The 27,701-nt window shown below is 41.3% G+C and overlaps 1 protein-coding gene and 1 non-coding gene across 2 annotated transcripts in view; both read right to left on the bottom strand.

The window, feature by feature from the left end:
* Positions 1–27,701, bottom strand: part of dsf (dissatisfaction) — a 200,075-nt gene that overhangs the window by 134,558 nt on the left and 37,816 nt on the right. The gene's annotated exons all lie outside the window — the stretch shown is intronic.
* Positions 15,401–15,511, bottom strand: LOC136879438 (U6 spliceosomal RNA). The gene has a single exon (XR_010860933.2). It is a non-coding gene; the product is annotated as a U6 spliceosomal RNA (small nuclear RNA).

The following is a 27,701-nucleotide window of genomic DNA, read 5'->3' as shown; positions in this document are numbered from 1 at the left end:
GCGGCATCTGCCATATGTAGGTAACTGTGTGTTATTGTGGTGGAGGGTAGTGTTATGTGTGGTGTGCGAGTTGTAGGGATGTTGGGGAGAGCACAAACACCCAACCCCCGGGCCACTTGAAATGAAGGTTAAAATCCCCTACCTGGCCGGTAATCGAACCCTGGACCCTCTGAACCGAAGGCCAGTACGCTGACCATTCAGCCAACGAGTCGGACAGGTCTCAGTGTGAGCTATCGGCATTAGAAATGTGTTCCTGGATGCTATCCGCAGAATGCAAATGAAAGCATCAGGGCAGGTAAGTTTGATGCCGACAGCTTGTCCTGAGATCTTGGGCCATACATAACAAAGACAAACAATCAACAATTTTGGCCCTGATTCGAAAATAATAATACGCGAAAAAAGATGCCGTATATTTTCAAATTTTTTATATTTATAGTAAAATGGCCTCCGCCTATTGCTAAGTCTAAAAAAAAATCTTGGTGGTGATAGTTGCAACCAATTAGAGTAGCCTATACAGTACATTGCATTACCAAAATTTTTGATATTTTGTTGTGACCTTCCAAGATTTTAAAATTCTTAACTTCTACAATATTTGGACTAACTCAAAGAATTTAGGCTACATACACTGACTGACAGAGCAAATGCAACACCAAGGAGGAGTGGTTCGAAAGGGATGAAAGTTGGGGAAAAAACAGAGACGGCACGGACGAATAATTGATGTTTATTTCAAACCGATATGCAGGTTACACAATGCGCACGGCATCGACTCAGTAGGATGTAGGACCACCGCGAGCGGCGATGCACGCAGAAACACGTCGAGGTACAGGGTCAATAAGAGTGCGGATGGTGTCCTGAGGGATGGTTCTCCATTCTCTGTCAACCATTTGTCACAGTTGGTCGTCCGTACGAGGCTGGGGCAGAGTTTGCAAACGGCGTCCAATGAGATCCGGAGAGTACGCTGGCCACGGAAGCATCTGTACACCTCGTAGAGCCTGTTGGGAGATGCGAGCAGTGTGTGGGCGGGCATTATCCTGCTGAAACAGAGCATTGGGCAGCCCCTGAAGGTACGGGAGTGCCACCGGCCGCAGCACATGCTGCACGTAGCGGTGGGCATTTAACGTGCCTTGAATACGCACTAGAGGTGACGTGGAATCATACGCAATAGCGCCCCAAACCATGATGCCGCGTTGTCTAGCGGTAGGGCGCTCCACAGTTACTGCCGGATTTGACCTTTCTCCACGCCGACGCCACACTCGTCTGCGGTGACTATCACTGACAGAACAGAAGCGTGACTCATCGGAGAACACGACGTTCCGCCATTCCCTCATCCAAGTCGCTCTAGCCCGGCACCATGCCAGGCGTGCACGTCTATGCTGTGGAGTCAATGGTAGTCTTCTGAGCGGACGCCGGGAGTGCAGGCCTCCTTCAACCAATCGACGGGAAATTGTTCTGGTCGATATTGGAACAGCCAGGGTGTCTTGCACATGCTGAAGAATGGCGGTTGACGTGGCGTGCGGGGCTGCCACCGCTTGGCGGCGGATGCGCCGATCCTCGCGTGCTGACGTCACTCGGGCTGCGCCTGGACCCCTCGCACGTGCCACATGTCCCTGCGCCAACCATGTTCGCCACAGGCGCTGCACCGTGGACACATCCCTATGGGTCTCGGCTGCGATTTGACGAAGCGACCAACCTGCCCTTCTCAGCCCGATCACCATACCCCTCGTAAAGTCGTCTGTCTGCTGGAAATGCCTCCGTTGACGGCGGCCTGGCATTCTTAGCTATACACGTGTCCTGTGGCACACGACAACACGTTCTACAATGACTGTCGGCTGAGAAATCACGGTACGAAGTGGGCCATTCGCCAACGCCGTGTCCCATTTATCGTCCGCTACGTGCGCAGCACAGCGGCGCATTTCACATCATGAGCATACCTCAGTGACGTCAGTCTACCCTGCAATTGGCATAAAGTTCTGACCACTCCTTCTTGGTGTTGCATTTGCTCTGTCAGTCAGTGTATATTCTATTAGATGTGAGAGCTCAGAAAGAAAGTTACTGAGGTCCTGTGGCACAATATTTTAGATTCTAGATGGCATTTCGTGATTTCTTTATGCGGTCCTAATCTTTTGACCTGTACTGTATGTGAATATGGTTGATTTTTTTTCTTTAAACTCATTCAGATTTTTATGTGTAGTGAAGTGCGCTGGTACCGTTTGTATAGGATGAGGAAGATATAGCCTAATGTAGGGATTTACTGTAGGTACTTGGTGTGGTTAGGACGTGCTTAATTCGCGTGGACTGGAAGGGAGTTGGTAAAATTCTCAACCAGATAGTCGAAGGGAGAAGTAAAATAAATTTTAAGGTGTTTAGAAGCACACAGCCCAGACATTTACTCAGCCTACTGGCGAGGCAAAATTTCCTCAATGAGAGGTGGAGGGAGGAGTTCGCTATTAACACTGATTGTTGTAATGTAATTTACCGGCGTTTTAATTAGGCCTAACAACCGAGCTCGATAGCTGCAGTCGCTTAAGTGCGGCCAGTATCCAGTATTTGGGGAGATAGTAGGTTCGAACCCCACTATCGGCAGCCCTGAAGATGGTTTTCCGTCGTTTCCCATTTTCACACCAGGCAAATGCTGGGGCTGTACCTTAATTAAGGCCACGGCTGCTTCCTTCCCACTCCTAGCTCTTTCCTGTCCCATCGTCGCCATAAGACCTATCTGTGTCGGTGCGACGTAAAGCAACTAGCAAAAAAAAAAAAAAAAGCCTAACTATAGACAGTAAACCCCATGACACAACAGCCCCGAAGGGCCATGGCTTACCAAGCGACCGCTGCTCATCCCGAAGGTTTTATTTAGGCCTATGTTTACTATACTACTACTAAGTTTATTCTTCCCAGTTTTTTGCCAGTTACCTGAAGTGGGAAAATTTGAATCATTAATCCCAGCTTTACGGCTGGGTGCCGTTATTTGCTCCAACTGTACGTGATGATGATGATGATGATGATGCTTGTTGTTCAAAGGGGCCTAAAATCCAGGTCATCGGCCCCCCAATCCTATGTGGAGGGATGTATTGACTATTGTGTGTTTTTGTGATGGTTGCTAGTGTGGTGTATCGTGTTTAGATGATAATCTGTGTATTAAGACAAACAAAAACACAACCACTCAACCCCCGATCTAGAGGAATTAAGAAGACGCCATTAAAATACTCAGCCCGTTCGGTATTCGAACCGAGGACCTTCTGAAGCGAAGGCGAGTACGATGAACATTCAGCCAAAGTGCCGGACAACTACTACTGAAGTTAGCCGAGTGGCTTAGCTGCTCTCTTTCCACCCAACAAGCCCAGGTTCGAATCCTAGTTGAACCTGGGTTGAGATTTTGATCTTAATATTGACGTGACCACAGAACGGGCAATTGGCCTTAAACCCGCGACTAAAACTGAAATGAGCCTGACTGACTCCAGACACTCCAGAAATAACTGGGATAAGCTGTGAAGGAATTAGGCTATCACTATTTCTCGTAGCTAGTATTACTTTGAATACGAATAATTAACAAATAGGTGAGATTAGCTAATATTTATTTCTTATTGTTTCACGCTTCAAGTAGCGCAACGTACGCGTTATTAACGGACTAATTTACGTTATGACGATAGACTTGGTCTTTACACGTCTTGGTCGTTACGGCATAATTATTTTTAACTGGCATTCGGGAGATGATGGGTTCGAATACTATGGCCGGCAGCTTTAAAGATGGTTTAACATGACCCCCCCCATTTTCACACCAGGCAAGTGCTGGGACTGTACCTTAATTAAGGCCAAGATTCCTTCTTTCCCAGTCGTAGCATTTTACTATATTTCCTATTAGAGTTATCGGGCTTTTTCTTTTGTAGAAAAGTAAATTTTGAGTACGCGTGATTTGATAGACCTAAACCTTTGCCCATTATTTTGCCTTTTAGGGAATAAAACAAGTTCTAGTACACATTTAAGGCGATCATTTTGTTAGGGTTATTTACTGAAGAAGATGAGTAGGCCTGTCTTTGAACTCAGTGCTTGACCACACCAAATTTCAGCTGACTTGGTGGCGTAGTTTTAGAGCGATTGAGAAAGAAAGGAATCATCTCTTTTTAAACTATTATGCGATTCTTTTGCAAATAATTTCACAGGTAATATATTTGCAAGAGAAATAATAATAATGTTACTGGCTTTACGTCCCATGAACTAGTTTTACGGTTTTCGGACACACCGAGGTGCCGAAATTTATTCCCGCAGGAGTTCGTTTATGTACCAGTAAATGTACCGACACGAGGCTGTCGTATTTGAGCACCTTCAAATACCAACGGACTTAGCCAGGATCGAATATGCCAAGTTGGGGTCAGAAGGTCAGGACCTCAACCGTCTGAGCCACTCAACCCGGCGATTTCGAGACAGAAAGTAGTCATGTGACAGTTTTCTCTAAGAATAAGTTACTTGTGCAACATTTCACGAAATTCCGACCAGTGGTTTAGTCAGACAGACAGACAGACAGACAGACAGACAGACAGACAGACAGACAGACAGACAGACAGACAGACAGACAGACAGACAGACAGACAGACAGACAGACAGACAGACAGACAGACAGACAGACAGACAGACTTTTTTATTTTTACACCTGTTAAGTTTTTCAGTCTGCCGAAACTAGTTTTGAAAATATACATTTATGATCTACGTGAAAGAAGAAAATATTTCGATGATTCCTTTTAAACCCTCGTTTCTCCCAATGCTCCTCCTACCCATTATATTCCTTAAGGGGATACGGAGCCGCCTATCTTACCAATGTTAAATTTGTTTAATTCATGTTCCTTTTTCTCAGGATATAATAAAGTTATGAAAATGAAATTTATGTCACATTTTAATCAAACCTTATTTGACATACTGACGGAGCGTTTTTGTAATTGGACTTAAGGGGACTCAGACACATATTTTTTTAAAACAGTAAATAAATATAATATTTTTCCCATAAAAACAGCCAAATCTCAAACAGTTTTATATAAATCAGGAAATTTCTCCGTTAAAATGTTAAGCAATATGAGACAAATTGATGATGAAAATTACACAGCTCTGTGATAAATAGTCACCTAGAGAACATACATTTGAAAAAAATTGGAAACTGAGAAAACTGCGGTTAAAACTTTCCACACATATGATTTTCTCATTGTTAGCGCAAGTGTAAATTAAAATTGGGGCAACTTTTAATTGTTAAACTATAATGTATTATACATCATTTTAAAGAGCAGACTTCAGAGATTCATAAAATATAAAAATATAAAAAATGATATTTTCGACCATTTTAACCGTTCCGTATCCCCTTAAGACTGGTCACGCCTCCCAGCCACATATTTATATGCAGTCCATCAGAATAATTTTGTGTTCATTTTCCTTTGCACTTAGCATATGAAAATGAACTCAACGAAAATTATTCTGATGGACTGCATATAAATATGTGGCAAAGAGCGTAGGAAGAGCTCTAGGACATACGGGGTTTTAAAAGAAGGCCACTGATATGGTAACAGAATTATAACTTACCTGAAAGAGAAACAACTTAATCGGAATAGAATGAGATGTTTCGTTCTTGATAGAACATCATCAGATACTATTAAATCACACTCAAAAATATGTATAAACATTTATGTTTACTTCTGTTTAAATTTAAATAGATCCTCCGTGGCTCAGGCGTCAGCTAGCCGGCCTCGTTCCGTGGTTCAAATCCCGGTCACTCCATGTGAGATTTGTGCTGGACAAAGCGGAGGCGGGGCAGCTTTTTCTCCGGGTACTTCGGTTTTCCCTGTGATATTTCATTCCAGCAACAATCTCCAAAATCATTTCATCTGTCATTCATTAATCATTGCCCCAGAGGAGTGCGACAGGCTTCGGCAGCCGGCGCAATTCCTATCCTCACCGCTAGATGGCGGCTTTATTCATTTCATTCCTGACCCGGTCGGATGACTGGAAACAGGCTGCGGATTTTCATTTTCTCTTTAAATACTTAAAAACTTGAAATATGGAACTTATCTTAATGAAGACTTCGCATCACTCCACTGTAACATATAATGCAAGTTGTTGAAAACCGGTACTATGTCACTTGCGTGAGTCCAGTTGCTGTACAGTGTGTTGACCTTCCGCCTTACCGCGCCCCCCGGCCTAATTAGGTCAATGACACAATGTAATGTACTTTAGGTGTTTTATTATTGCTCCCGTGATTATTATTTTTATTATGGTCATCGTATTAAAATTGTCTTGTGAACTATGCAGTGGTTCTTAACGAGCATTTAATAGGCTGACTATTACACGGGTAATTTTACGTTATGTCCTTTTCCGCTTACGTCAACTCTTTTAGAACTGTACTTGCAGGTTTATTATTATTGTTATTATTAATATTTTCGGACGTAAGAGAAATCAAATGCTCAAGGACTGGGGGCTTAAACTTGGTAACCCTACCCCTGCGTACGCCACTCTCTTAGCCTACAACAGAAATGACCTAGACCTTAAATTATGGGCACAAAGGTGATAGGGGTAGGGCTAACTACTTCATCCGATGAATAGTAGAAGCTTCAGCCTAAAGACGTCTGTGGGCTATAACTATGGTGGCTTCGTCCAGTACAATATAATACATGATATTCCTCTCGTTCGAATGACAGTCGCCACTTTAATTGTCACCCACTCCCATGAACATCATTGAACGGCTGGACCAACATGTTTATCAGTCATTGACTCGCTGGTCCGCGGTTTGTTCCTGGTGCAAATCTCGTCACCAGCATGTGGTGAATACCAAATGTGATCCTCTGGCTGGTATTTTGTAAGCTCTCACTGTATACATTTTATCTCTTTGGCTTTGACAACAGTTTAATGGCAGTCGCATCAGAAATAACAGTACTTTTGGGTAACCTTTTTAAACCAAACTTTCACGCTTTTATTCAAAATTGGAGTCTGAAACAGAAATTGTTTTTACTTTGAAAGTGAAGAAAAGTGTTGGAAGCGGAAAGTACGGCATTGTGAAAGATTTTGAAGAACACAAAAGAAGGGCAGATCTCGTATATCATATGAAAGATGAGGACAAGAGAACAGCAGTAGAAGATAGCTCGAAAAGGGTAATTATGTTCTACTTGCATCAAGTTCTTAAGAAGTCTTCTCTCTCAGCAAATATCGATTATTATTAAATACTGCTGTTTACACACAACCTGACAGTATGAAATTGTTCAGAAGACGGGCACATTGAAGGTTTTATGTGGCATGAACATTTGGGAGGAAGAGGATCTGAGCAGATACCAAGTTGTATTCACCAGCAATTTCTAAGTATTCAAGAAAATGTTCGCCATGTAATCACTTACTCTGACGTTTGTGATAGACAAAATCACAATGTCGATAAACTTATACTGTATCAGCCAAGTTTTCATTAGCTGCGTCCAAGATGCCCTCCTTGCAAATCATTGACCAGAAATTCCTGTCATCCGGTCACATTCATATATTTATTTATTTATTTATTGTGCTTCAGACAGGTATAAATCTAATGATGTGAAACACATATACATTTACTATTACATTAGATAAAAACAAATATTAAATTAAAAGTATAATATCTCTTAATGAAAGTCCTTGTAAAATAAAGTCATAAATGAAATAAAAATACACTTTTCTTAAGTAACATAGTATTACAAATATTCAGTTACATATGCACATACTATAACAAGGTATTTAAAATATTACAATTAAAATGATTTACGAACTGCTTTAAAGCTGCATTAGTACTGTAATTATACATGATGTTATCGAAGATAATAATGATGATAAGGTAGATGGTATAACTAGAAACTAGAATATTAACTGAAGTTATGAGCTTAACAATAGGAATAAACAAAGTGGGATTTTAACTTAGAACAGAAAACAAGTAAGTTATTTGTTTACATTGTTTTACTATAGATGTGTATGTAGTTGCAAATATATCTAGTCTATACTCATTGCTATATTTATTAAATATTTTCATTGACACTGGTGAATTACTATGTTGTTGGGTTCTTGATTTAGAGCAGTAGAAAGTAACATATTTAGGGCGTGTAGATGGATTAGGGACAGACAAGTTGAACAGAAAGAGCAAGTTAGAGCTACCAATAAGATTGTTAAATAATTTGTAGACAAATAGAAGAACTGCAATTACTCGTCTTTTTGCTAAGGACTTACAGCCAAGTGTGACAGTGATCATGTATGCATTGAGAAAGCCAATAAATTAACTTCCGTTTCAAGAGATTGGTTCCATTTTGACAGAACAATAAGTGGCAAAGGGCAATTTCAAGTTATAGAAATGAAAAAAGATAATTTTAAATCATTCCCGCAGTTATACTCAGCAGACAGTCAGCTGACCAGAAGAACTAATGAGACTCATGGCAACAAAATACAGTCAATAAAAATGAAGTCGATAACATATGAAAAACAATTTGTTGTTATGGAGTTTCTTTTTTGCAATTTGGTTTACGTGGCGCCGACACAGATAGGTCTTACGGCGATGACGGGATAACGGGATAGGAAAGTGCCAGGAGTGGGAAGGAGGCAGCCGTGGCTTTAATTAAGGTACAGGCCGAGTATTTGCATGATGTGAAAATGAGAAGCCATGGAAAAACATCTTCAGGGCTGCCGACAGTGGGGCCCGAACACTATGTTTCGAATGCAAGCTCACAGTTGCGTGACTCTAACCGCACGGCCGATTCACTTAGTGTTATGAAGTTTGAATACTCTTTGGAAGAACTTCAGAAGAAGGTCAGAAGGTCCAGAACAATTACCCCTTCCTTATGAAATACACCCTCTCTTATATCCACTGAAATGAAATGGCGTATGGCTTTTAGTGCCGGGAGTGTCCGTAGACATGTTCGGCTCGCCAGGTGCAGGTCTTTTGAGTTGACGCCCGTAGGCGACCTGCGCGTCGTGATGAGAATGAAATGATGATGAAGACAACACATACACCCAGCCCCCGTGCCATTGGAATTAACCAATTAAGGTTAAAATCCCCGACCCGGCCGGGAATCGAACCCGGGACCCTCTGAACCGAAGGCCAGTACGCTGACCGTTCAGCCAACGAGTCGGACTTATATCCACTGGGAAAGAGGGATTTATTATTCATGAAAAATTCTGTGGAATTCTATAGGGCAATAAAGATTTCGCACTCAGCTGCAGAAACTGATGCTGAAGCATCAGAGGGTTGAGATTATGGAATGCAACCAATAGATGGATAGGAGCAAAATGACTCTCAAGAACAACAACAGTGTTGCATGAGACTAAAACTTAAATAAAAATGAAAATTCTCACCTTGTTTCCAGCCATTCGCCCAGATCTGAAATAGAATGAATGAAGACCCCATCTAGATAGGAACTTTGCCGGCTGCCGAAGCCTGTCGCACTCTTCTGGTGCAATGATTAATAACTGACACATGAAACGAAAAGATATTGGAGAGTGCTGCTGGAGTGAAATATGACAGGGAAAACCGGAGTACCCGGAGAAAAACCTGTTCCGCCTTCGCTTTGTCCAGCACAAACCTCACTTGGAGTTACCGCGATTTGAACCACGGAACCCAGTGGTAAGAGGCCGGCGCGCTGTGTCCTGAGGCGGGGAGGCTCGAGTAAAATACTAATTTATCGTTTCTGAGCTAAGGAACTGGAAATAATTTAAGATGTTTTACTGTCACAGTGAAATTAATATTATTATTGCAGATATTAAATTAATACTCTTTATTTATGTGTTTTGTAGCGTCAGGCTAAAATATTAACATTTAAGTCTAAAAACTATTTTTTTGAGTTGAGGAATTAGAAATAAATTAAAATATTATAGCCTACTCTTGCAGTGAAATTAATATTACTCTTCCGGCTATTAATTGAATCACTTCTACAGTACGTTCTGTTTTTCTCTCAGACTAAACACTAGGGTAAACTTGGCAAATATGGGCACCATAAGATATATCTGAAGAAAAGGAGAACTAAAACAACTTCCATTTTCCTGGTAAAAAATCCTTGAAAATTTGCAACTATTTCCATTCGAATAAAGCTTGAACTAGCCTCTATCCCATAGTGGTTAATGTACTGTGCAGCTTCGCAGCAAACTCTGCAACTGCCCATATTTGCCAAACTCTTAAGGTAATATGGGCATATTTTCTGGTAATATGGGCACAAGTTATTAAATCATAATTAGAGCCACTGACATGGTTATATTCATTTTGTATTATAACAAGGTGGTTGTATTGAACATACATATATGAAATAAGGGTAAATATGTATTGTAATTAAACACTGATCATGAACAAATGCTACCAAGGAGGTAGGACTAATACCATTATTAAGTTATCAACTTGGAATCACTTGAATTGAATTAGAAAATGTAAGTAACATAAAACTGGCCAAAACTGTGTGTAATGTGAAAAGTAAAAGGATTAATCTAACAGAAACAGTCACATAAGAGCACTCTGAGTCATAAATACTGACAAAGTTTTTTAACTGCCGTCATCACAATAGAAAGAATCGCCTTCGATCTCTACGCCCTCCTCATGGAACCACTTAGCACATGAAGCACAACACTTAGCCCACTTCTGCCCTTCATTTTCATCATAATAATTCCCCTTATAAACAGGACAAATACAGGAAACTATGTTGCTCCGTATGGCATCACACTTTGCGGCTAAACTTCCTCTACTGGCTCCTGCGATAGGCCTAGCCCTTTTCTTCGCTGAAGCCAGATTTTCTTCACTTGTAAGTTCTCTTGCAGAACACTTACGTCTTCCCCGGTTACTAGTCGTCATCTTCAGTTTTGGAACTGGACTAATTTTTTCCTTTTTCACATAAAACATGGCCACCCCTCGTGTTCATTTGGAGTCCTGACTAGTCGGCATTAAATATTCTGGCCGGCTTGTTTAGCAGATTCAAATCCTTCATCTTTTTATCAAGAATTTTAAGTTTGTCTAGGTACATTATAAGTTCTAGATGCTTGTAACTGATTGCAATGGCCATTTCTTACTGTTATTACAACATGCGACATATCCTCTTTATCCCATTTCTGGTGGATACCCGTTCGTTCCTTCCCATTTTGCATCATAATCTGGAAAATAAAAATTATTTAGTTTTTTGCGAAATAGCTATATTAATCGATTAACATGAAAATGTACAGATTGCCGTAGAAATAAAAAAGAATAAGTCTATCTCAGAGCCCGTCACGTAAATACAATGTAATTTGATGATGCCCATATTACCTACAATGTCACTGCCCATTTTTGCCTTAGTGTCATATTTCAGAAGTTGGCATTAATGGGAAAGAACTAACTCCAAAGCGCGTATCCTCTCGCTACAACATACCCTACACTAACCTTGCAAGCTACCCCTAGTAACATTTCTTGAAAAATAAACTTATTTTGCGTGTAGTGCCTTAAGTAATTTATCTGAGTTATTATAACGGCTCGATTTTGGAAGAGTAGACTGGTCTACTTACCTCAAAACATGTTCTTTTCAGCTTCTGTTAGCACAGTAGAAGACAACCTTTAACATACTGAGCAGGCATGGCACTTCAGGATCACCAACCTAGCAGAGCGCATGCTTCTACTCGCTACCATTGCGTGAAATATGAAAAATTTCTTAAATCTGCCCATATTACCTTAGTGCCCATATTTGCCAAGTTTACCCTATGTTAATTTTTTGCGCTGTAGTTGAACGAATTTAGCATGTTAGGCCTATACGCTTACAGTGAAATTTTAACTATATTGCAGATATTTAAATATTTTCAGTGATTTTATGTTAACAGTAATATAATAAACGTTTTGTCAGTTTTTGCCACTTTTTGATGATGTGTTTTACTCGTCACTCAAAAAGAGATCGATAAAGGTGATATTCGATAGTTGAAAAATGATACGGTTAAATAATTATAAAATAGAGCGAGCTGGTCGTGTGGTTAGGGGCGTGCAGCTGTGAGTTTGCATTCAGTGAATAGTGGGTTCGAATCCCATTGTCGGCAGCCCTGAAGATGTTTTTCTGTGGTTTCCCATTTTGGCACCTGGCAAACGTTGGGGATGAACCTTAATTAAGGTCACGGCCGCTTCCTTCCAATTCCTAAGCCTTTCCTATCCCATCCTCGCCGTAAGACATATCTGTGTCGGTGTGACGTAAAGCAAATAGCGAAAGAAAAAAAATGTTCAGTACAATATATAATTTATTATATTTAGTACATGTTTCGTCCCGTAAGGGACATCATCAGCTATTATAAATTAATATTAATATATCATAATATAAAATAGATATTATTAAAATTGGAAAGTCACACTAAAATATTGATGTAAGGTTATTAAAATATTGATGTATGGTTATTAAATGAATTTAAATAAAATATAACGTCTCGTTTATATTTGATCCCCCCTCGTATTTTGACGTTTAAGCTTACATCTTTGAATTGGTCTCCTGTAAAATCATGGTAACTACACATATCATGCTTTGTTCAGGTGTATCTTATCAGGTGTATCTCAGGGCAGTATTCTGGGACCCCTACTCTTTGCTCTCTATATTGATGACATAATTTCCTGCATCCAAAATAGTCAGTGTTTTCTCCTCTTGTACACTGACGACCTGAAAATCCGAAGAGAAGTGTCTACGCCCGTTGATTGTGATGAATTACAGACTGTTATCAATTCGTATGGTGACTGGTTTAAGAAATGGAATCTTTCTCCCAATGTTAAGTCCATCAATACTCAACCAATCAATACTGATCTGCATTCAGGGCAGTCTCCCAGGTGGCAGATTCCCTAACTGTTGTTTTCCTAGCCTTTTCCTAAATGAAGAAATTTATTGAACATCTCCCTTGGTAAGTTATTCCAATCCCTAACTCCCCTTCCTATAAATGAATATTTGCCCCAGTTTGTCCTCTTGAATTCCAACTTTATCTGCATGTTGTGATCCTTCCTACTTTTATAAACGCCACTCAAACTTATTCGTCTACTAATGTCATTCCATGCCATCTCTCCGCTGACAGCTCGGAACATACCACTTAGTCGAGCAGCTCTTCTTCTTTCTCTCAGTTCTTCCCAGCGCAAACTTTGCAACATTTTTTAACGCTACTCTTTTGTCGGAAATCACCCAGAACAAATCGAGCTGCTTTTCTTTGGATTTTTTGCAGTTCTTGAATCAGGTAATCCTGGTGACGGTCCCATACACTGGAACCATACTCTAGTTGGGGTCTTACCAGAGACTTATATGCCCTCTCCTTTACATCCTTACTACAACCCCTAAATACCATCATAACCATGTGCAGAGATCTGTACACTTTATTTACAATCCCATTTATGTGATTACCCCGATGAAGATCTTTCCTTATATTAACACCTTGGTACTTACAATGATCCCCAAAAGGAACTTTCACCCCATCAACGCAGTAATTAAAACTGAGAGGACTGTTCCTATTTGTGAAACTCACAACCTGACTTTTAACCCCGTTTATCAACATACCATTGCCTGCTAATTTCCCTGTTAATTTTTGTTCCTCGTTCACGGAGTGTTCTTGTCGAGCACACTAATCTTTGTCTCCTTTTAAATGCTCACACTTGGTTTCGATTCTACCTTCCTCACATACAACAGCTGTACAAGTTCGCCATATTTCCAGTGTTAAATAACATTAAAAATGGGGCAAATATTATTCATTATTGTAAGAAGAACTTAGTGTTTTTGATCATCACTTACAACGAGGATTTAATTGGACAAGTTAATTCCGCTGACAAAATCTTAGTAATTGCTTACGACAAAGAAAACGTTTTCTTGTGAAGGCAGTAACAAAAGACGAAAGAGAAGAAACGCTCAAAGTGATTGAAGGCGGACCGGAGAAGAAATTAAGAAACGTGCGGGCGGTGCTTCATTAGAAAGAAAAGTTTTTCCGGAGGCGTCAGATCTCGCTTTAGTGGCGCTTTTGAAAGCGTCTTGGCTGCAATTAGACAACGTTAGAAGTAAAAAAGTAAGAAAGGCTGCAGCTCCAGCGAACTCCGCTAATAAATTCTTTTAACTTGATTTACTGTCTTCTAAATCAATACAGAAATATTCTTACTTTAACGTCTTGTCGGATGGCAGCTCGTAAATTCAGAAATGTGAAATAAACATGTCAATATCTTATTTATAAAAATATCCACTGTACCATTATGGGGTATAGGCCAACAGTTATTTTTCCCTAGTGTCCAGATTGAAGGTAATATTGCTCTAGGGCCCAAATGTTTGGGTGCTGTGTTTGGTTTGCTTGCCTTGCTCACGGTGATTGGCTACTCTGTGTAACAATTACAGAAAAATGTAAGTACGGTGTATGTTGGTATCAATTAGCACTGTATTTTCCTGTATTTTAAAAATTTCAAGGGTAGAGTGTTTACTTGCAATACATATTTTAGGTAAACTAGGTAAATTATACTTTAAATCTTCGCCTCTGTGGTGTAGTGGTTAGTGTGATTAGCTGCCACTCCCCGGAAGCCACGAAATTTGAAAATTGGTATGAGGGCTGGAACGGTGTCCACTCAGCCACGGGATGTCAACTGAGTAGCGGTGGGTTTGATTCTCATCTCAGCCATCCTCGAAGTGGTTTTCCGTGGTTTTCCACTTCTCCTCCAGGAAAATGCCGGGTTGGTACCTAACTTAAGACCGCGGCTACTTCCTTATCTCTTCATTGTCTATTACTTCCAATCTTCCCATCCCCCCACAAGGCCTCTGTTCAGCTTAGCAGGTACGGCCGCCAGGGCGAGGTACTGGTCCTCTGGACAGTTGTATTCCATGAATCAAAGTCTAGTGCTCCAAGACACTGCCCTTGTGGCGGTAGAGGTGGTATCGCTCGTTGAGTCCGAGGGAAAAACGAACCCTGGAGAGTAAACAGGTTAAGAAAGAAACTTTAAATTCAGTATTCATATGCACGCTTGAAATATATAGGTCTAATTCACCTAGCTAACCTCCCTCATTAGCGAGAAAAGTGGCATGTCTAGTTTTTTGAATTTATTTATTTATTTATTTATTTATTTATTTATTTATTTATTTATTTATTTATTTATTTATTTATTTATCTATTTATTTATTTATTTGTACTCCCTGGAATAATATGATGGCTAAATCTGATAAAGTATCCTCTAACATTTAAATATTGAACATACAGTAGCCTATGTTTAGACATGATGAGTTTTCTGGATTTACTCCTTCTCGTATGCAGTACTATATAGGTGAATTCTAGCAATTCGAACGGAGCCGTTAATGGCCAAGACCCTTGGGAATGCCCAACCTTATGAAGAACTCAACTAAGAATTTTGATTTGGTTACTCTTGCTCCGATGAAAGGTCCTACAAGCCTTATACTGGAGATGTTGTATGATTCTTTGAAGTAGCTGATGGCTGGTTTAAAAAAGTTTGGGACGTTTCACGATATTTCATGCCATCTTTGCGAGGCGGTCATGTTAATTTTCTCTGTATCATTTCAGTTTTAGTATATGTACCACCGAAGCGAGTTTGGAATGCACGAAGTTCCAGCAATGATTACGCAGTCTTCAAGTGTTCTTTAATAATTCTGGATCTGAAATCCTATTTTACAAAATTGATATTGGAAAATATATTTTCAAACACATATGGACACTTCTGTGCCAAAACCTCGTATCTTACAATGCTCTTCCTATCCATTATTTCCTTAAGAATGGTCACGCCTCCCAGGCGCATATTGATATGCAGTCCTTCACAACATTTTCGTTGCGTTCATTTTCCTATGCGCGTCTGTAAAGGAAAATTAACCTTAAATATAATCATACTCTAGAAGTGGATAATTCAACGCAAACACACATTACTACCGTAAAGTTCAGTAAGGTTTCTTTTCCTTTAGACGCGCACATAGAAAAATCAACTCAAGAAAAATTGTTCTGATGGACTCATACCGATATGTGGCTGGGAGGCGTGACCGTTCTTAAGGAAAATAATGGATAGGAAGAACATTGTCACATTCACGGTTTTGGCACAGCAGCAATGATATGTTGTCCCAAACATTGTCAGTTTCAAGGAATTGGGCAAGTTAGGGTAAGAATCTTTATCAGGAGAGATCCAAAACGAAACATCAACCTTCCCTGCCCTTTCTTATGTCATCTGTAGGAGTAGCCTTTCCGTCCATAATTCTGCCGTGCCAAAGTTCCACAATTCAGTTGCTCTGGTACATTATTCTCCTCGAGAATTGACGGAAAATGTATGTTTTAACTGCCTGTAAAAGTCTTGCAATTTGTTGAACTTCTATCAGTCGTTCATAAAAATTCCCTGTACTATTCAATTGGTAAAACGAAAAGAGGAAATCTGCACAACAAACCATCATTACAAGATGTCGAAGGAAGATCAAGGAAATGAATTATTTATTTCTTCCTTCAAGTCTTGAATAAATAGATCTAAGTTAGCCGTTTAAGGCCAATAAATACCACGATAAACAACTGTTACACGCTTTCGGAAGATTTTTTTTGCAGCTCAGAATCGCTGTATTCTTTCCTTGGCAGCCTGCCGTCTTTCCATCGTTCAAACACTGTTATGCTTTTATTCTTCATAGAAGCCCTTGAAGTTGATTTGTAACCGGTACTGTGCTGGATTTGAGATGTCCTCTCACCTTAGTTCAGCCTTGTTGAAGTCCTTCTTCACCTCCTGGAATCTACTATAAAGTATCTGAAAGATGTGTTTTGTCAATCTCTTTCCATCCATTCTGAAGAGACGTCTGTAGAATTTCAGTCTTCTTTTCCTAGTAATTTCTGAATACAGTTCTTCATGTCCCCTCAACCTAGATTGTCCATTTACAATTTTTGGACCCATTATCTTTTCTCTCAAATTTCTCAGCGTCTCTTAGACCAGCTTTCCCAGTCATTCAGAGGCACTCTATAGCACACAGATATTCCGTTTATTATTGTTATTAATTTCTATTTGGATCACTCAATAACCCCACTCAAATTTCGATTTTAAAGCTCGAACAATTGGTTCAAAACCTTGGTCTCAAACAATGGTGAAAGAAACTAAAGCACTAGTGCTTTAGGACAGGGGGTGATATTGGGTGTAGGGTCAGTGTTTTCTCTGGCAAGGTCCCCTCTTCCTCAGATAACAGGCCATGTCCTCCCATCTCATTGTCGGACCTAACACCACCTTCGGTCACCCTAAGCGCTGCGAAAACATTTATTATCTGTAGATTATCTTCCAATTGGCGACACGTGTTGTCCGTGGCACAATAGCGACACTGCTTCACACTTCACGCCTCTCAACGACTTGATCCGTTTTAATCTGTTTAAAAATGGTAGCACGCTGGGGTGGTTGAGTCATCTCCACCGCACGGAGAGTAGCCGTGAAATTTAATTTATGTGCGCTGGGTAGCACAGCAATTTAGGGCTATATCCCGCCTCTGTGGTGCAATGGTTAGTGTGATCAGCTTCCACCCACGGAGGGCCGGGTTCGATTCTCTGCTCTGCCACGAAAAGTGGTAAGAGAACTGGAATAGGGTTCACTCGGCCTCGGGAGGTCAACTGAGAAAAGGGGTTTCGATTCCCATCTCAGTCATCCTCGGAGTGGTTTCCATTTCTTTTCCATGCAAATACCAGGATGGTATCTAACTTAAAACCTCGGCTGATTCCTTCTCTCTTCCTTGTACATCCCTCCCAATTTTTCCATCGCCCTAAAGGTCCTTGTTCAGCTAGCAGGTGAGGCCACCATGGCGAGGCAGTGGTCCTCCTTCCCAGTTGTATCCTGAAAACATGTCTCACACTCTAGGACACTGCCCTTGAGACGGTAGAGGTGGGATCCCTCACTGAACACGAGAGGAACACCAACCCTGGAGGGTAAATAAATAAATAAATAAATAAATAAATAAATAAATAAATAAATAAATAAATAAATAAATAAATAAATAAATAAATAAATAAGTAATAATTAGAATTACTTGTACTGAATAAGAGATGGACACACTATGAGTCTATAGCAGTATGTGTAATTGTCCGACTCCGTGGCTGAATGAGCAGCGTTGAGGCCTTCGGTTCAGTTGGTCCTGGCTTCGATTCCAAGCCGAGCCGGGAATATGACATCGCGTCTGATTTATTCTTCCGGCATGAGAACTGGACGTTTGTGTCAATCCCGAAAGACGATCACCAGATTTCCTGTGCGAAAGCAAACATAAACAAACATAAAAACATCTGAGGGTGGAGTATGGAAGGAGAGAGCCGACAACTTCAGATGCGAGGTACCTACGGAATGTCCCTGGTATGAAATGGGGAGGATTTGTGTTGCCATCCTAACATTACCAAACATTTACCACGAATTTCCATAGATACCTGAACAAAAGAAAAGGATAACTTCCCACTACTTCACACCTTTTGCCCAGATTCGCGTATTGAAATGAAATGTCGTATGGCTTTTAGTGCCAGGATATTCCAGGAAGGGTTCGGCTCGCCAGGTGCAGGTCTTTCTATTTGACACCCGCAGGTGACCTGCGCATCGTTATGAGGATGAAATGATGATGAAGACAACACATACACCCAGCCCCCGTGCCATTGGAATTAACCAATTAAGGTTAAAATCCCCGACCCGGCCGGGAATCGAACCCGGGACCCTCTGAGCCGAAGGCCAGTACGCTGACCGTTCAGCCAACGAGTCGGACATTCGCGTATTGAAACATTTCTTGTGTCTGTGTAATTAACGTGGGTAAACCAAGTGGTACATGCGTGAAATTTTATCTTGTTATTTGGATAAGACTATCCATTATACTTAATACTTTATATTTCCCTCTTCATAAATACTAGAAGTTAATTATCGCTGGTATTCAATACTTTTCAAATTTAAGATTAAAAATATTTCATTGCTTTGTCTATCTTAACGACCGCTGGGGCTGTACCTTAATCAAGGCCACGGCCGCTTCCTTCCCACTCCTAGTTCTTTCCTATCCCGTCGCCGCCATGAGACCTACGGTATCTCTTGTCGCTACGACGTAAAGCAAATTGTAAAAATAAAAAACAGTGAAAAAATGAAGAGAGTGGTAAATGCGGTTATTCGTTTCAAACATGATGTTCAGGACTGTATTTAATTTGAACAATCAAAGGAAATGAAATGGCGTATGGCTTTTAGTGCCGGGAGTGTCTGAGGACAAGTTCGGCTCGCCAAGTGCAGGTCTTTGGATTTTACTCCCGTAGGCGACTTGCGCGTCGTGATGAGGATGAAATGATGATGAAGACGACACATACACCCAGCCCCCGTGCCAGCGAAATTAACCAATGATGGTTAAAATTCAAGACGCTGCCGGGAATCGAACTCGAGACCCGTCTGAACAAAGGCCAGCACGGTAACCATTTTGCCATGGAGCCGAAATGAACACTGAAGAATGGGCTGCTATTACAGCCGAACTGTAAATAAGACAAGCATATTTTAATTTTATATTAGTAGTAAAATAATACTTTAACACCTAAGCAATTTGTTTTCCTATTTTCAAAGCTTCCATTTTTATATTATTACCACAAATTTACCCTAGAAATATCCTCACTCTATAATTACCCTATGCACTACAAACTTTCCCTACATTAGAATAATTACCCTAAAAGTGGCAATATTGGTCCGGACACCGTCCTAACTGGGATTTCTACCTCTTCGCTGGTCAGCTGTGACTAATTGCTCCTTGAAAATCCCCTGATCTCATTGATCCTTTTTTAAAAATGTGAAGTCTTGTACAGTTGGAAGAAATTTTATGTATAACTGCGTATCGTTGTTGCGCCTGCGAAAGCCGTATGTAATCGCTATGTATTGGAGAAATACTGACCCGCAGCACACATCTCATTAAGAACGGGAATTCTTTGAGTATCATCGTACATGTTGGGGCGAAGAACATGATGAAACCAAAGTTCCGTTCACTGGACAAAATTCTTTCTTTTGTAGTATTAAGTGATCTGACCAGTCGTTATCATAAGTAACACCGGGAGTTGGTGAGGGTTAATGAAACTTCTTCTTTCTTTCTTAATCCGTTTGCCGTTTCTCCCTCCGACTCAGCGAGGGATCCCACCTCTTCCGCCTCAAGGGCAGTGTCCTGGAGCGTGAGACATAGGGTCAGGAGCGTACAACTGGGAAGGAAGACTAGTACCTCGCCCAGACGGCCTTACCTACTATGCTGAACAGGAGCCCTGTGGGGGGATGGGATGATTGGAAGGGAAAGGCTAGGAAGAGGGGAGGAAGCGGCCGTGGCCTTAACTTAGGTACCATCCCGGCATTTGTCTGGAGGAGAAGTGGGAAACCACGGAAAACCACTTCTGGGATAATTGAGGCGGGAATCGAACTCCTCTGCTCCGTTGATCTCCAGAAGCTGAGTGGACACCGTTTCAGCCCTCGTACCACTTTTCTAATTTCGTGGCAGAGCCTGGAATCGAACCCGGGCCGCCGGACTGGCAGGTTATCACACTAACCACTACACCACACAGGCGGGTTATTGAAACTTAGGTCCTAAAACATTTTTAAGCAGAAATATTTTAATGGCATTTTTCACATTTGCAATGACGGTATGTCCATCTTCCATCTATTAATGTAGCTAATATTACAGTTGTACAATTCTAAATCCTAGTTATTAATACCGACCCCAGAGGGTGTTTACCATATTCCGTTTGGTACTGTATACAGGCTTTTGTTAGATAACCACAGAATATGATCAATACCTTAACAGGTTGGGTACCTCACGCTTTATTGGCTCATCTCCACGTGACGTGGCTGGTGCGGGTCAATTCACGGACTGGACTCAGTCTCGTGCGAGATGTTCCACTCTGACACACTCACCCCACTGTTCACAGCCTCCCCTCGTGAGTAGCAGCATATGTGGCACAGGGGATGTTGTTCCAGCACACGTGATCATCTGAGAGCGGGGACAGTCTCAAGTGGCTAACGACAAGGATTTACTGCCGACTTCTCAACGATAAGTGTTTATTAATCCACATACGATTGTAGGAGGGAATGACATAATTTTGTCATCCGTAACTAATCCCCACAAAATTCTGAGGGGGTGGGCGTGGGACTCCCACCAAAAATAATAGCTTATGACAGTGCTCTCAATAATAATAATAATAATAATAATAATAATAATAATAATAATAATAATAATAATAATAATAATAATAATAATTGTACCGGGCGGTACACCTCCACGCCGCTAATTTAAAAATTGCGCCAGGTGAAACTCCTCTGCTGGAGGAAGTCTGAACTTTATCTACGCTGTTAATTCTTTACCTTCTCAGAAGATGTCACCACGTGGAAAATTTTGAGTTTTTGAACTGTGTCATTTTTGATGTGTTTTTGTTTCGCTTGAAGTAAGAAGTGTAAACTTTCTCTCCTAGAGGACACTACTGAAGATCAACAATAGTGCACCCTAGTGCGGAGTCAAAGAACTATTTTGTTGGATAAATTTTTATTTCAAATGTTTGTTTCTTGTTAAATTTCCTTCTGTTATTGTTTAAGTTGGCTGTATACCCCTCTTTTTCCCCTTGTTTTAGGTTTATCCAATCCCGAATTTCTTTTAGTAATTTCCGACCAATCCGATGTATTTTCCCCCAACTTGGATATGTTTCTGTACCCTAGCCAATAAAATTATTGTGGGCGGGTGTTTTCATTCCCCTAACGCCTAGAACCTTCCGCGAGAGGATATAAACTGCTGATTTTTGGGTCTCTGCGCCACTTCTGATCCATCTTTCTGTGTGTAAAGTACATAGCAGGGGGCGGGAAGCGCCTCTTTCTTCGGCAGCGGTCAACAACAAGGTAATGGCCGATTTATAACTTCTTTCTTTGCTAGCTCAGCAGTTTAACTTTCGGGGCGGGTTCTAAGCGTTCAACCATGTAACCTTTTCCTAAAATGTAACTACTCTTTTCATATATTCTCTTTTAAAGCTTCATACTGGGATAGAGAGTGCTAACCCTCTCGAGCTCCCACTCATATTGTTGTGAGATGAACTTAGTTTTCTCAACCTATTCTTCGTTAACGTAAAACAATTGTTCTCTTTTTAAGTCACCTCTTTAGTATGGGATTAGCCCTTGTATTAACGGCCTAGGGCCAAGTAGGTCTTAAGCAAAGTGTATTGGGAGTGCAAGTTCGCCTCCTCTCAAATTGTATTTTAGAGGTCATGCATTAACCTTCTTGTCATTTAACAGACCTCAGTATGTTGGGTATTTTACCCCTGTGTATATGTCCTTGGAGGACAGCTTAAAGGTGGAGTTCGGAGTGGCCTATGATAGGCTTGTATTTTAGGGGGAAGTTGCCCTTTCTTGAAAATTGTGTTTCTGCCTCAAGGAGGCTTTTGGGTGTAATTGGAAGCAAATGTTTCTGGCATGTTTGGGGGTTTTCGGCCCCTTTGTTGTATGGTGTTCATTGTAAGGTTGGGCTCATTGCTCAAGAATTATGTTTCTGACTTTTGAAGCCCCAAATGGGGTACCTATGTAAATGTATTTTTCAATCGTGTTTCGGCTACTAAGTACCTGTTCTATTTGTTGTTACCTAATTTTGAAAAGAAAATATAACCTTGTTAAATTTTAAAATTAATTTCACTTTAGTAGCTTGAGACCTATTCACCACCCAGCACCTTCTTTCATGCATAACTACCACAAAAAACACGGTAACAAGTGGTAGCAGAGCGTGGTTGAATGGGTCTCAATTTAGCCCCTTTTGACGGCTACACATTGTTTTGATCCGAACTCTAACCATTTTCTCAGTTGCTGGAATTTTTTGACTTTTTCAAAATTGTTCTGTCATCATGCCAGGCCCTCGCGATGTTCTCCATCTTAATTATTTGCGCAAAGAGGAGTTGATCTATGAATTAACTATCAGAAATGTGCAATCTGGAGGCACAGTTGCAGTAGACACTAACAAGCTTAGAGAGTCCCTAGATTTGCCCATTTCCATCCCCAATTTGGGAGAGAAAGAAATTGACGACTCTCTTTCCACGATCACGTAGAATATTACTGGGCTAGCTTCTGTAGTTAGTTTTTTTGATGAAAATGATCCTTCTCCCAATCAAATTAAGCGTGTGCAAGCTAGGCTATATCACTTTTCAAATAGAGTTAACGATCTGTTGTCTCTAAAGTTGAATGACGTTCAGAAGAAGGAAGCTAGTACGCTGCTTGAAAATATGTCTGAATTATCTAGCAAGGTCACTCAATTGTTAACTGGGGAAGTTCCTCCCAAATCTGATCAACCCACCATAGTGAATGTAGGTAGCGAGGAAGCACCTCCTAAGGGAGAAGTAAATAGGAAAACCATTGCTGCCCAAACTATCTCTGCCCCATTGGACAACGAGCCTGAACGCCGTGCATCGTTGAGTAACATCCGTTCTGAATTAACTTCCTTGCCATTGAAACCTTTACCTACTATGTCACCCGGGTTTAGCAGCTTGCCTCATCCATTGGCAATGTTGCTCAGAGGTATCTCTAAGTTTTCGGTTAATACCACCAGTGAAGTAATTTCATTTTTAAGATTTCTGGTTGAATTTCAGGATCATGCCCTTGTGTTTTCTCTTTCTCCATGTCAAATTTTGCAAATTATCTATCCGTATGCTATTGGTATTCTCTCTGATAAAATCGTAAGAGCCATTGCCGAGCAATCATCTATTGAGGATTTCCATGCCCATTTGCTAGCTAACTTCATCCCGGCTAGGGCCAGGTCCTCCCTTATTCAGAAGTACTATTATCGTGTACAGCGCTTGGATGAAAACTTGGCAGACTTCATCCAAGATATTAAGTTTTATACTAGGGTGTTTGCCCTTCATTTTCCTGAAGATCAGATTGTACAGGCTATTGTGGAAGGCATTTCACCATCTTATAGGTCATACTTGTGTTTCGCGGCGTGCCCGCAAACTTTCTCTGAACTTGAAGCGTTGGCCGTCTCAGCGGAAGGAGTTAGATACGCCGATTCTTTGCGTGTAGCGAAAGAACCCCCGCCTTCCTTTAGTAACACTCGGCCTCCACCTCGCCGACCAGTCACACCCCGTAAATGTTATGCTTGCGGGTCGCCTGACCATCTTCGCAATAAATGTCCATTGGTCAAAACTAGTAGGGCAAATAATGGAGCTGGTTCAGCACAAGGCTGTTTTAAATGTGGGGCTTTCTCACATATCGCCAAGAATTGCCCAAACTCGAATAGCACCCCCTCCTGCTCAACTTCTGGTGTAAATTCTACCTATGCCAATAATAAAAAGTGACTAGTGGCTTCGGCTGAGTCAACTAATCCATCTTCCCGAGACTCAGCCCCTGGTAAACAGGTTGTAAATTTAGAGAACGAGCAATTTTCAAATTTATCTTTTGAAGGTCCCAAAGAGTGTCTTAGGATTGCGGCGGATTCCCCCGCACCGGTTCCTTTTCTTAAGATTGAGTTAAATAACGAGCCTATTACAGCTCTCTTAGACTCAGGCAGTGTTTGTTCGATTATTTCGGCTGAATGGTATTCTAAATTGAAATCTGTTTGTAAACTACCTGACTATGTCTCATCTCCTGTGCAATATGTTTCGGCTAATTCATCCCCATTAGAAATTCTAGGTTCCTTATTGGTCAAAATTCGTATTTTTAAATTCACTTGGAGAGTTAAATTGTTTGTGGCCAAGCTCTTGTCTTGCCCCATTATATTGGGAGCGGACTTTATTTCTCACACTGGTCTTGTGCTCGATCTTCAGAGTAGGTCTTGCACTTTCAAATTTGCCTCTAATTGTAGCATTCCTCTATTAAAGTGTAAATCTGCATCATGTTCTTCTATTTCGCCTACCCAGGATGAGATGTTGTTAGACCTTAGACATCTACCTGAGGAGCAGGCTGATAGTATTCGCAAATTGTGTCAGTCATTTCCCGAGGTGTTCTCTGATACTCTTGGTGTTACTGACCTGATCGAATACAAAATTGAGGTCACGGATTCGATTCCTGTTCGTTTTCCACCGTATAGGCTATCTCCACCTAAAATGAAGGCTCTGAAAGAAATTATCGATCAGATGTTGAAGGATGGTATTATTAGGCCCTCTAAGTCAGCGTATTCTTCGCCTATTTTTTTAGTCCCGAAACCCCAAGGAGGCTTCAGGCCTGTCATTGATAATAGGGCTCTCAATCGGAAGGTGGTGTTGCAATCTGTGCCCCTTCCTGACCTTCATTCTTGTTTTTCATGGTTTCGTAAGGCCAAGTTCTTTACTATCTTGGACTTGAATCAGGCCTATAATCAAATTCCCCTTGCCGAAGAGTCTAAACATCTTACAGCGTTTGCCACGGACTGGAATTTATATGAATACAACCGCGTGCCTTTCGGGCTCCCCACGGGAGCAGCTGTACTCACTAGGCTATTAGATAGGGTCTTCTCCGACATCAAATTTGAGTACTTATATCACTACTTGGATGATGTCGTCGTATTTTCAGAGACTTTTGAAGAGCATCTAGATCATCTGCGAGAAGTTCTCGATCGCCTTCGTAAGGCTGGGTTAACTGTTAAGTTGTCCAAGGTTGCCTTCGCTAAGCCCTCTATGTCTTTCCTAGGGCATATTGTGTCACCTGATGGTGTAGCTGTCGATCATTCTAGAACACAGGCCATCCGTGATTTTAAACCTCCCAAGGACATTAAAGGCATCGCCAGGTTCATTGGTATGGTGAATTTCTTCAGGAAGTTTATTCCTAACTTCGCTAATAGAGCGGCACCCTTAAATCTTCTTCGTAGAAAAGGCATCAAATTTGAGTGGGGACCTTCTCAACAAGCCGCTTTTGAAGACCTTAAATTAGCACTTTGTAATGCCCCGGTACTTGCTATGCCTGATTTCTCGAAGAAATTCATCGTCCAAACCGACGCGTCGTCGTCAGCGGTAGCTGCAGTCCTTCTTCAAGAGACTGAACTAGGGAGGCGCCCCATCGCCTATGCGTCTAGGACATTGTCGGCTCAAGAAGCCAAGTATTCCATCTATGAGCTCGAAGGTTTGGCAGCCTTATTCGCCTTAGAGAAGTTCCGTCTCTATCTGGAACATGTCAAATTCGACCTGGAAACAGATAATCAAGCCTTAAGCTGGGTCTTAGGTAGGCCGCGTCGTACTGGTCGTATAGCCCGTTGGGCCATCCGTATTTCTGCCTTCCAATTTGATGTCAGGCATATCAGAGGTACCGAAAATGTTGTTGCTGATGGACTCAGCCGTATGTTTTCTAACGACGTCGAGACCCAGGAACCGGTCGACAGTTCATCACCTCCAGAGTCCATACTATCTGGTGTTAATGCCACCTTAACAGATGCTCCCATGTTTTTTAGGGATATTGAGAAATACCAACGTGAAGATCCGACGCTGGCTCCGATAATGGAAACCCTTTCTTCTGGGGAACATGTCGTCCCTTATGTTCTGAGGAATGGTGTTCTATGTTGCCCTTCGAGGCATGATAAGATGATGAAGGTTGTTGTTCCAGCGGTTCTTGTACCTATGATCTTCAAGTATTATCATGAGACCCCATTAGGAGGGCATCTTGGTATCTTTAAAACTCGTGAAAAGATTCGTGAAATGTTCATCTGGAAAGGTATGGACGGTGAAATCCGTGAACTAGTAAAGGCTTGTAAATCCTGTTTGATTAGTAAACCAACCATGTCCACCAAGGTAGGCCTCTTGTCTTCGCATCAAGCATCGCGCCCCATGGAACGCCTGTATATTGATTATGTAGGACCCTTCCCCCAGTCGAAGGGAAATGCCAACAAATTCATCTTTGTATGTGTAGATGGTTTTACCAGATTTTCCTGGTTATTTCCGACTAAGCTGGCTACCGCTCAGTCCACCATTACTTGCCTAAATTCTATTTTTGCTTCTTTTGGTCCGTGCCAATATATTGTATCTGATAATGCTAAGGCTTTTACATCTAATTTATTTCGTAAATTCTGTTTTGACTTATCCATCTCTCATGTAACTACTTCTGCTTATTACCCTCAACCATCTCTGGCTGAACGGGTTAATCGTAATCTCAGGTCCGCACTGATTGCCTATCATCATGATGATCATTCCAGGTGGGACACGTCCCTGCATTGGTTAGCTTTTGCTTTGAATTCAGCGGTTCATGAATCACATAAATTCACTCCAGCTTCTTTGATGTTCAAGTTTGTTCCCAACTCGCCGCTCTCTAACCTCTGGTCTCTGAGTGACATTCTACCCGAGACAATAGATCCGGATAATATTAAAGATCTTTGGAAGAAGGCTAAAGCCAATCTTAATGTGTCTCACGAAAAGGTCAGGGAAAGGTATGATCGTGGACGGAGACCCACCACTTTGAATGTAGGTGACCAGGTAATGGTCAAGAATTTTGTTCCCGCGGGCAAGCTTGCCCCCAGATTTCATGGGCCATGCATCATTCTCGATTTTCTTACGCCAGTTACGTTGTTAGTAAGCAATCCAGCCACCGAGAGGATATTTAGGGTTCACCTGTCACAGGTGAAACCAGTGTAAATTTTGTGTCAACTTGCTTCATATAATTTGAAAGGAATATGAAGGTTATATATTTTTTTGAGTTCAACTTTTAAGGCTTTCTGCCCCTTCTATGATATTTTGTCTTATATGTAAGCCTCTTGTAAAACCTTCCCCGATCCGTTAAACTGCCATTCTGTCCTTGCCTCGGCCATTACCACGCTCCCGTCTCCTGCTTCAATACACACTGTGACTTGATTTGAGTAAATGCCATGGATATCTGCACGCCGCTGACCCCT

Source organism: Anabrus simplex, chromosome 8, assembly GCF_040414725.1.
Source record: "Anabrus simplex isolate iqAnaSimp1 chromosome 8, ASM4041472v1, whole genome shotgun sequence".
Taxonomy (NCBI): Eukaryota; Metazoa; Arthropoda; class Insecta; order Orthoptera; family Tettigoniidae; genus Anabrus; species Anabrus simplex.
The sequence above is the reverse complement of the archived record's forward strand: the minus strand, read 5'-3'. Positions and strand labels throughout refer to the sequence as shown.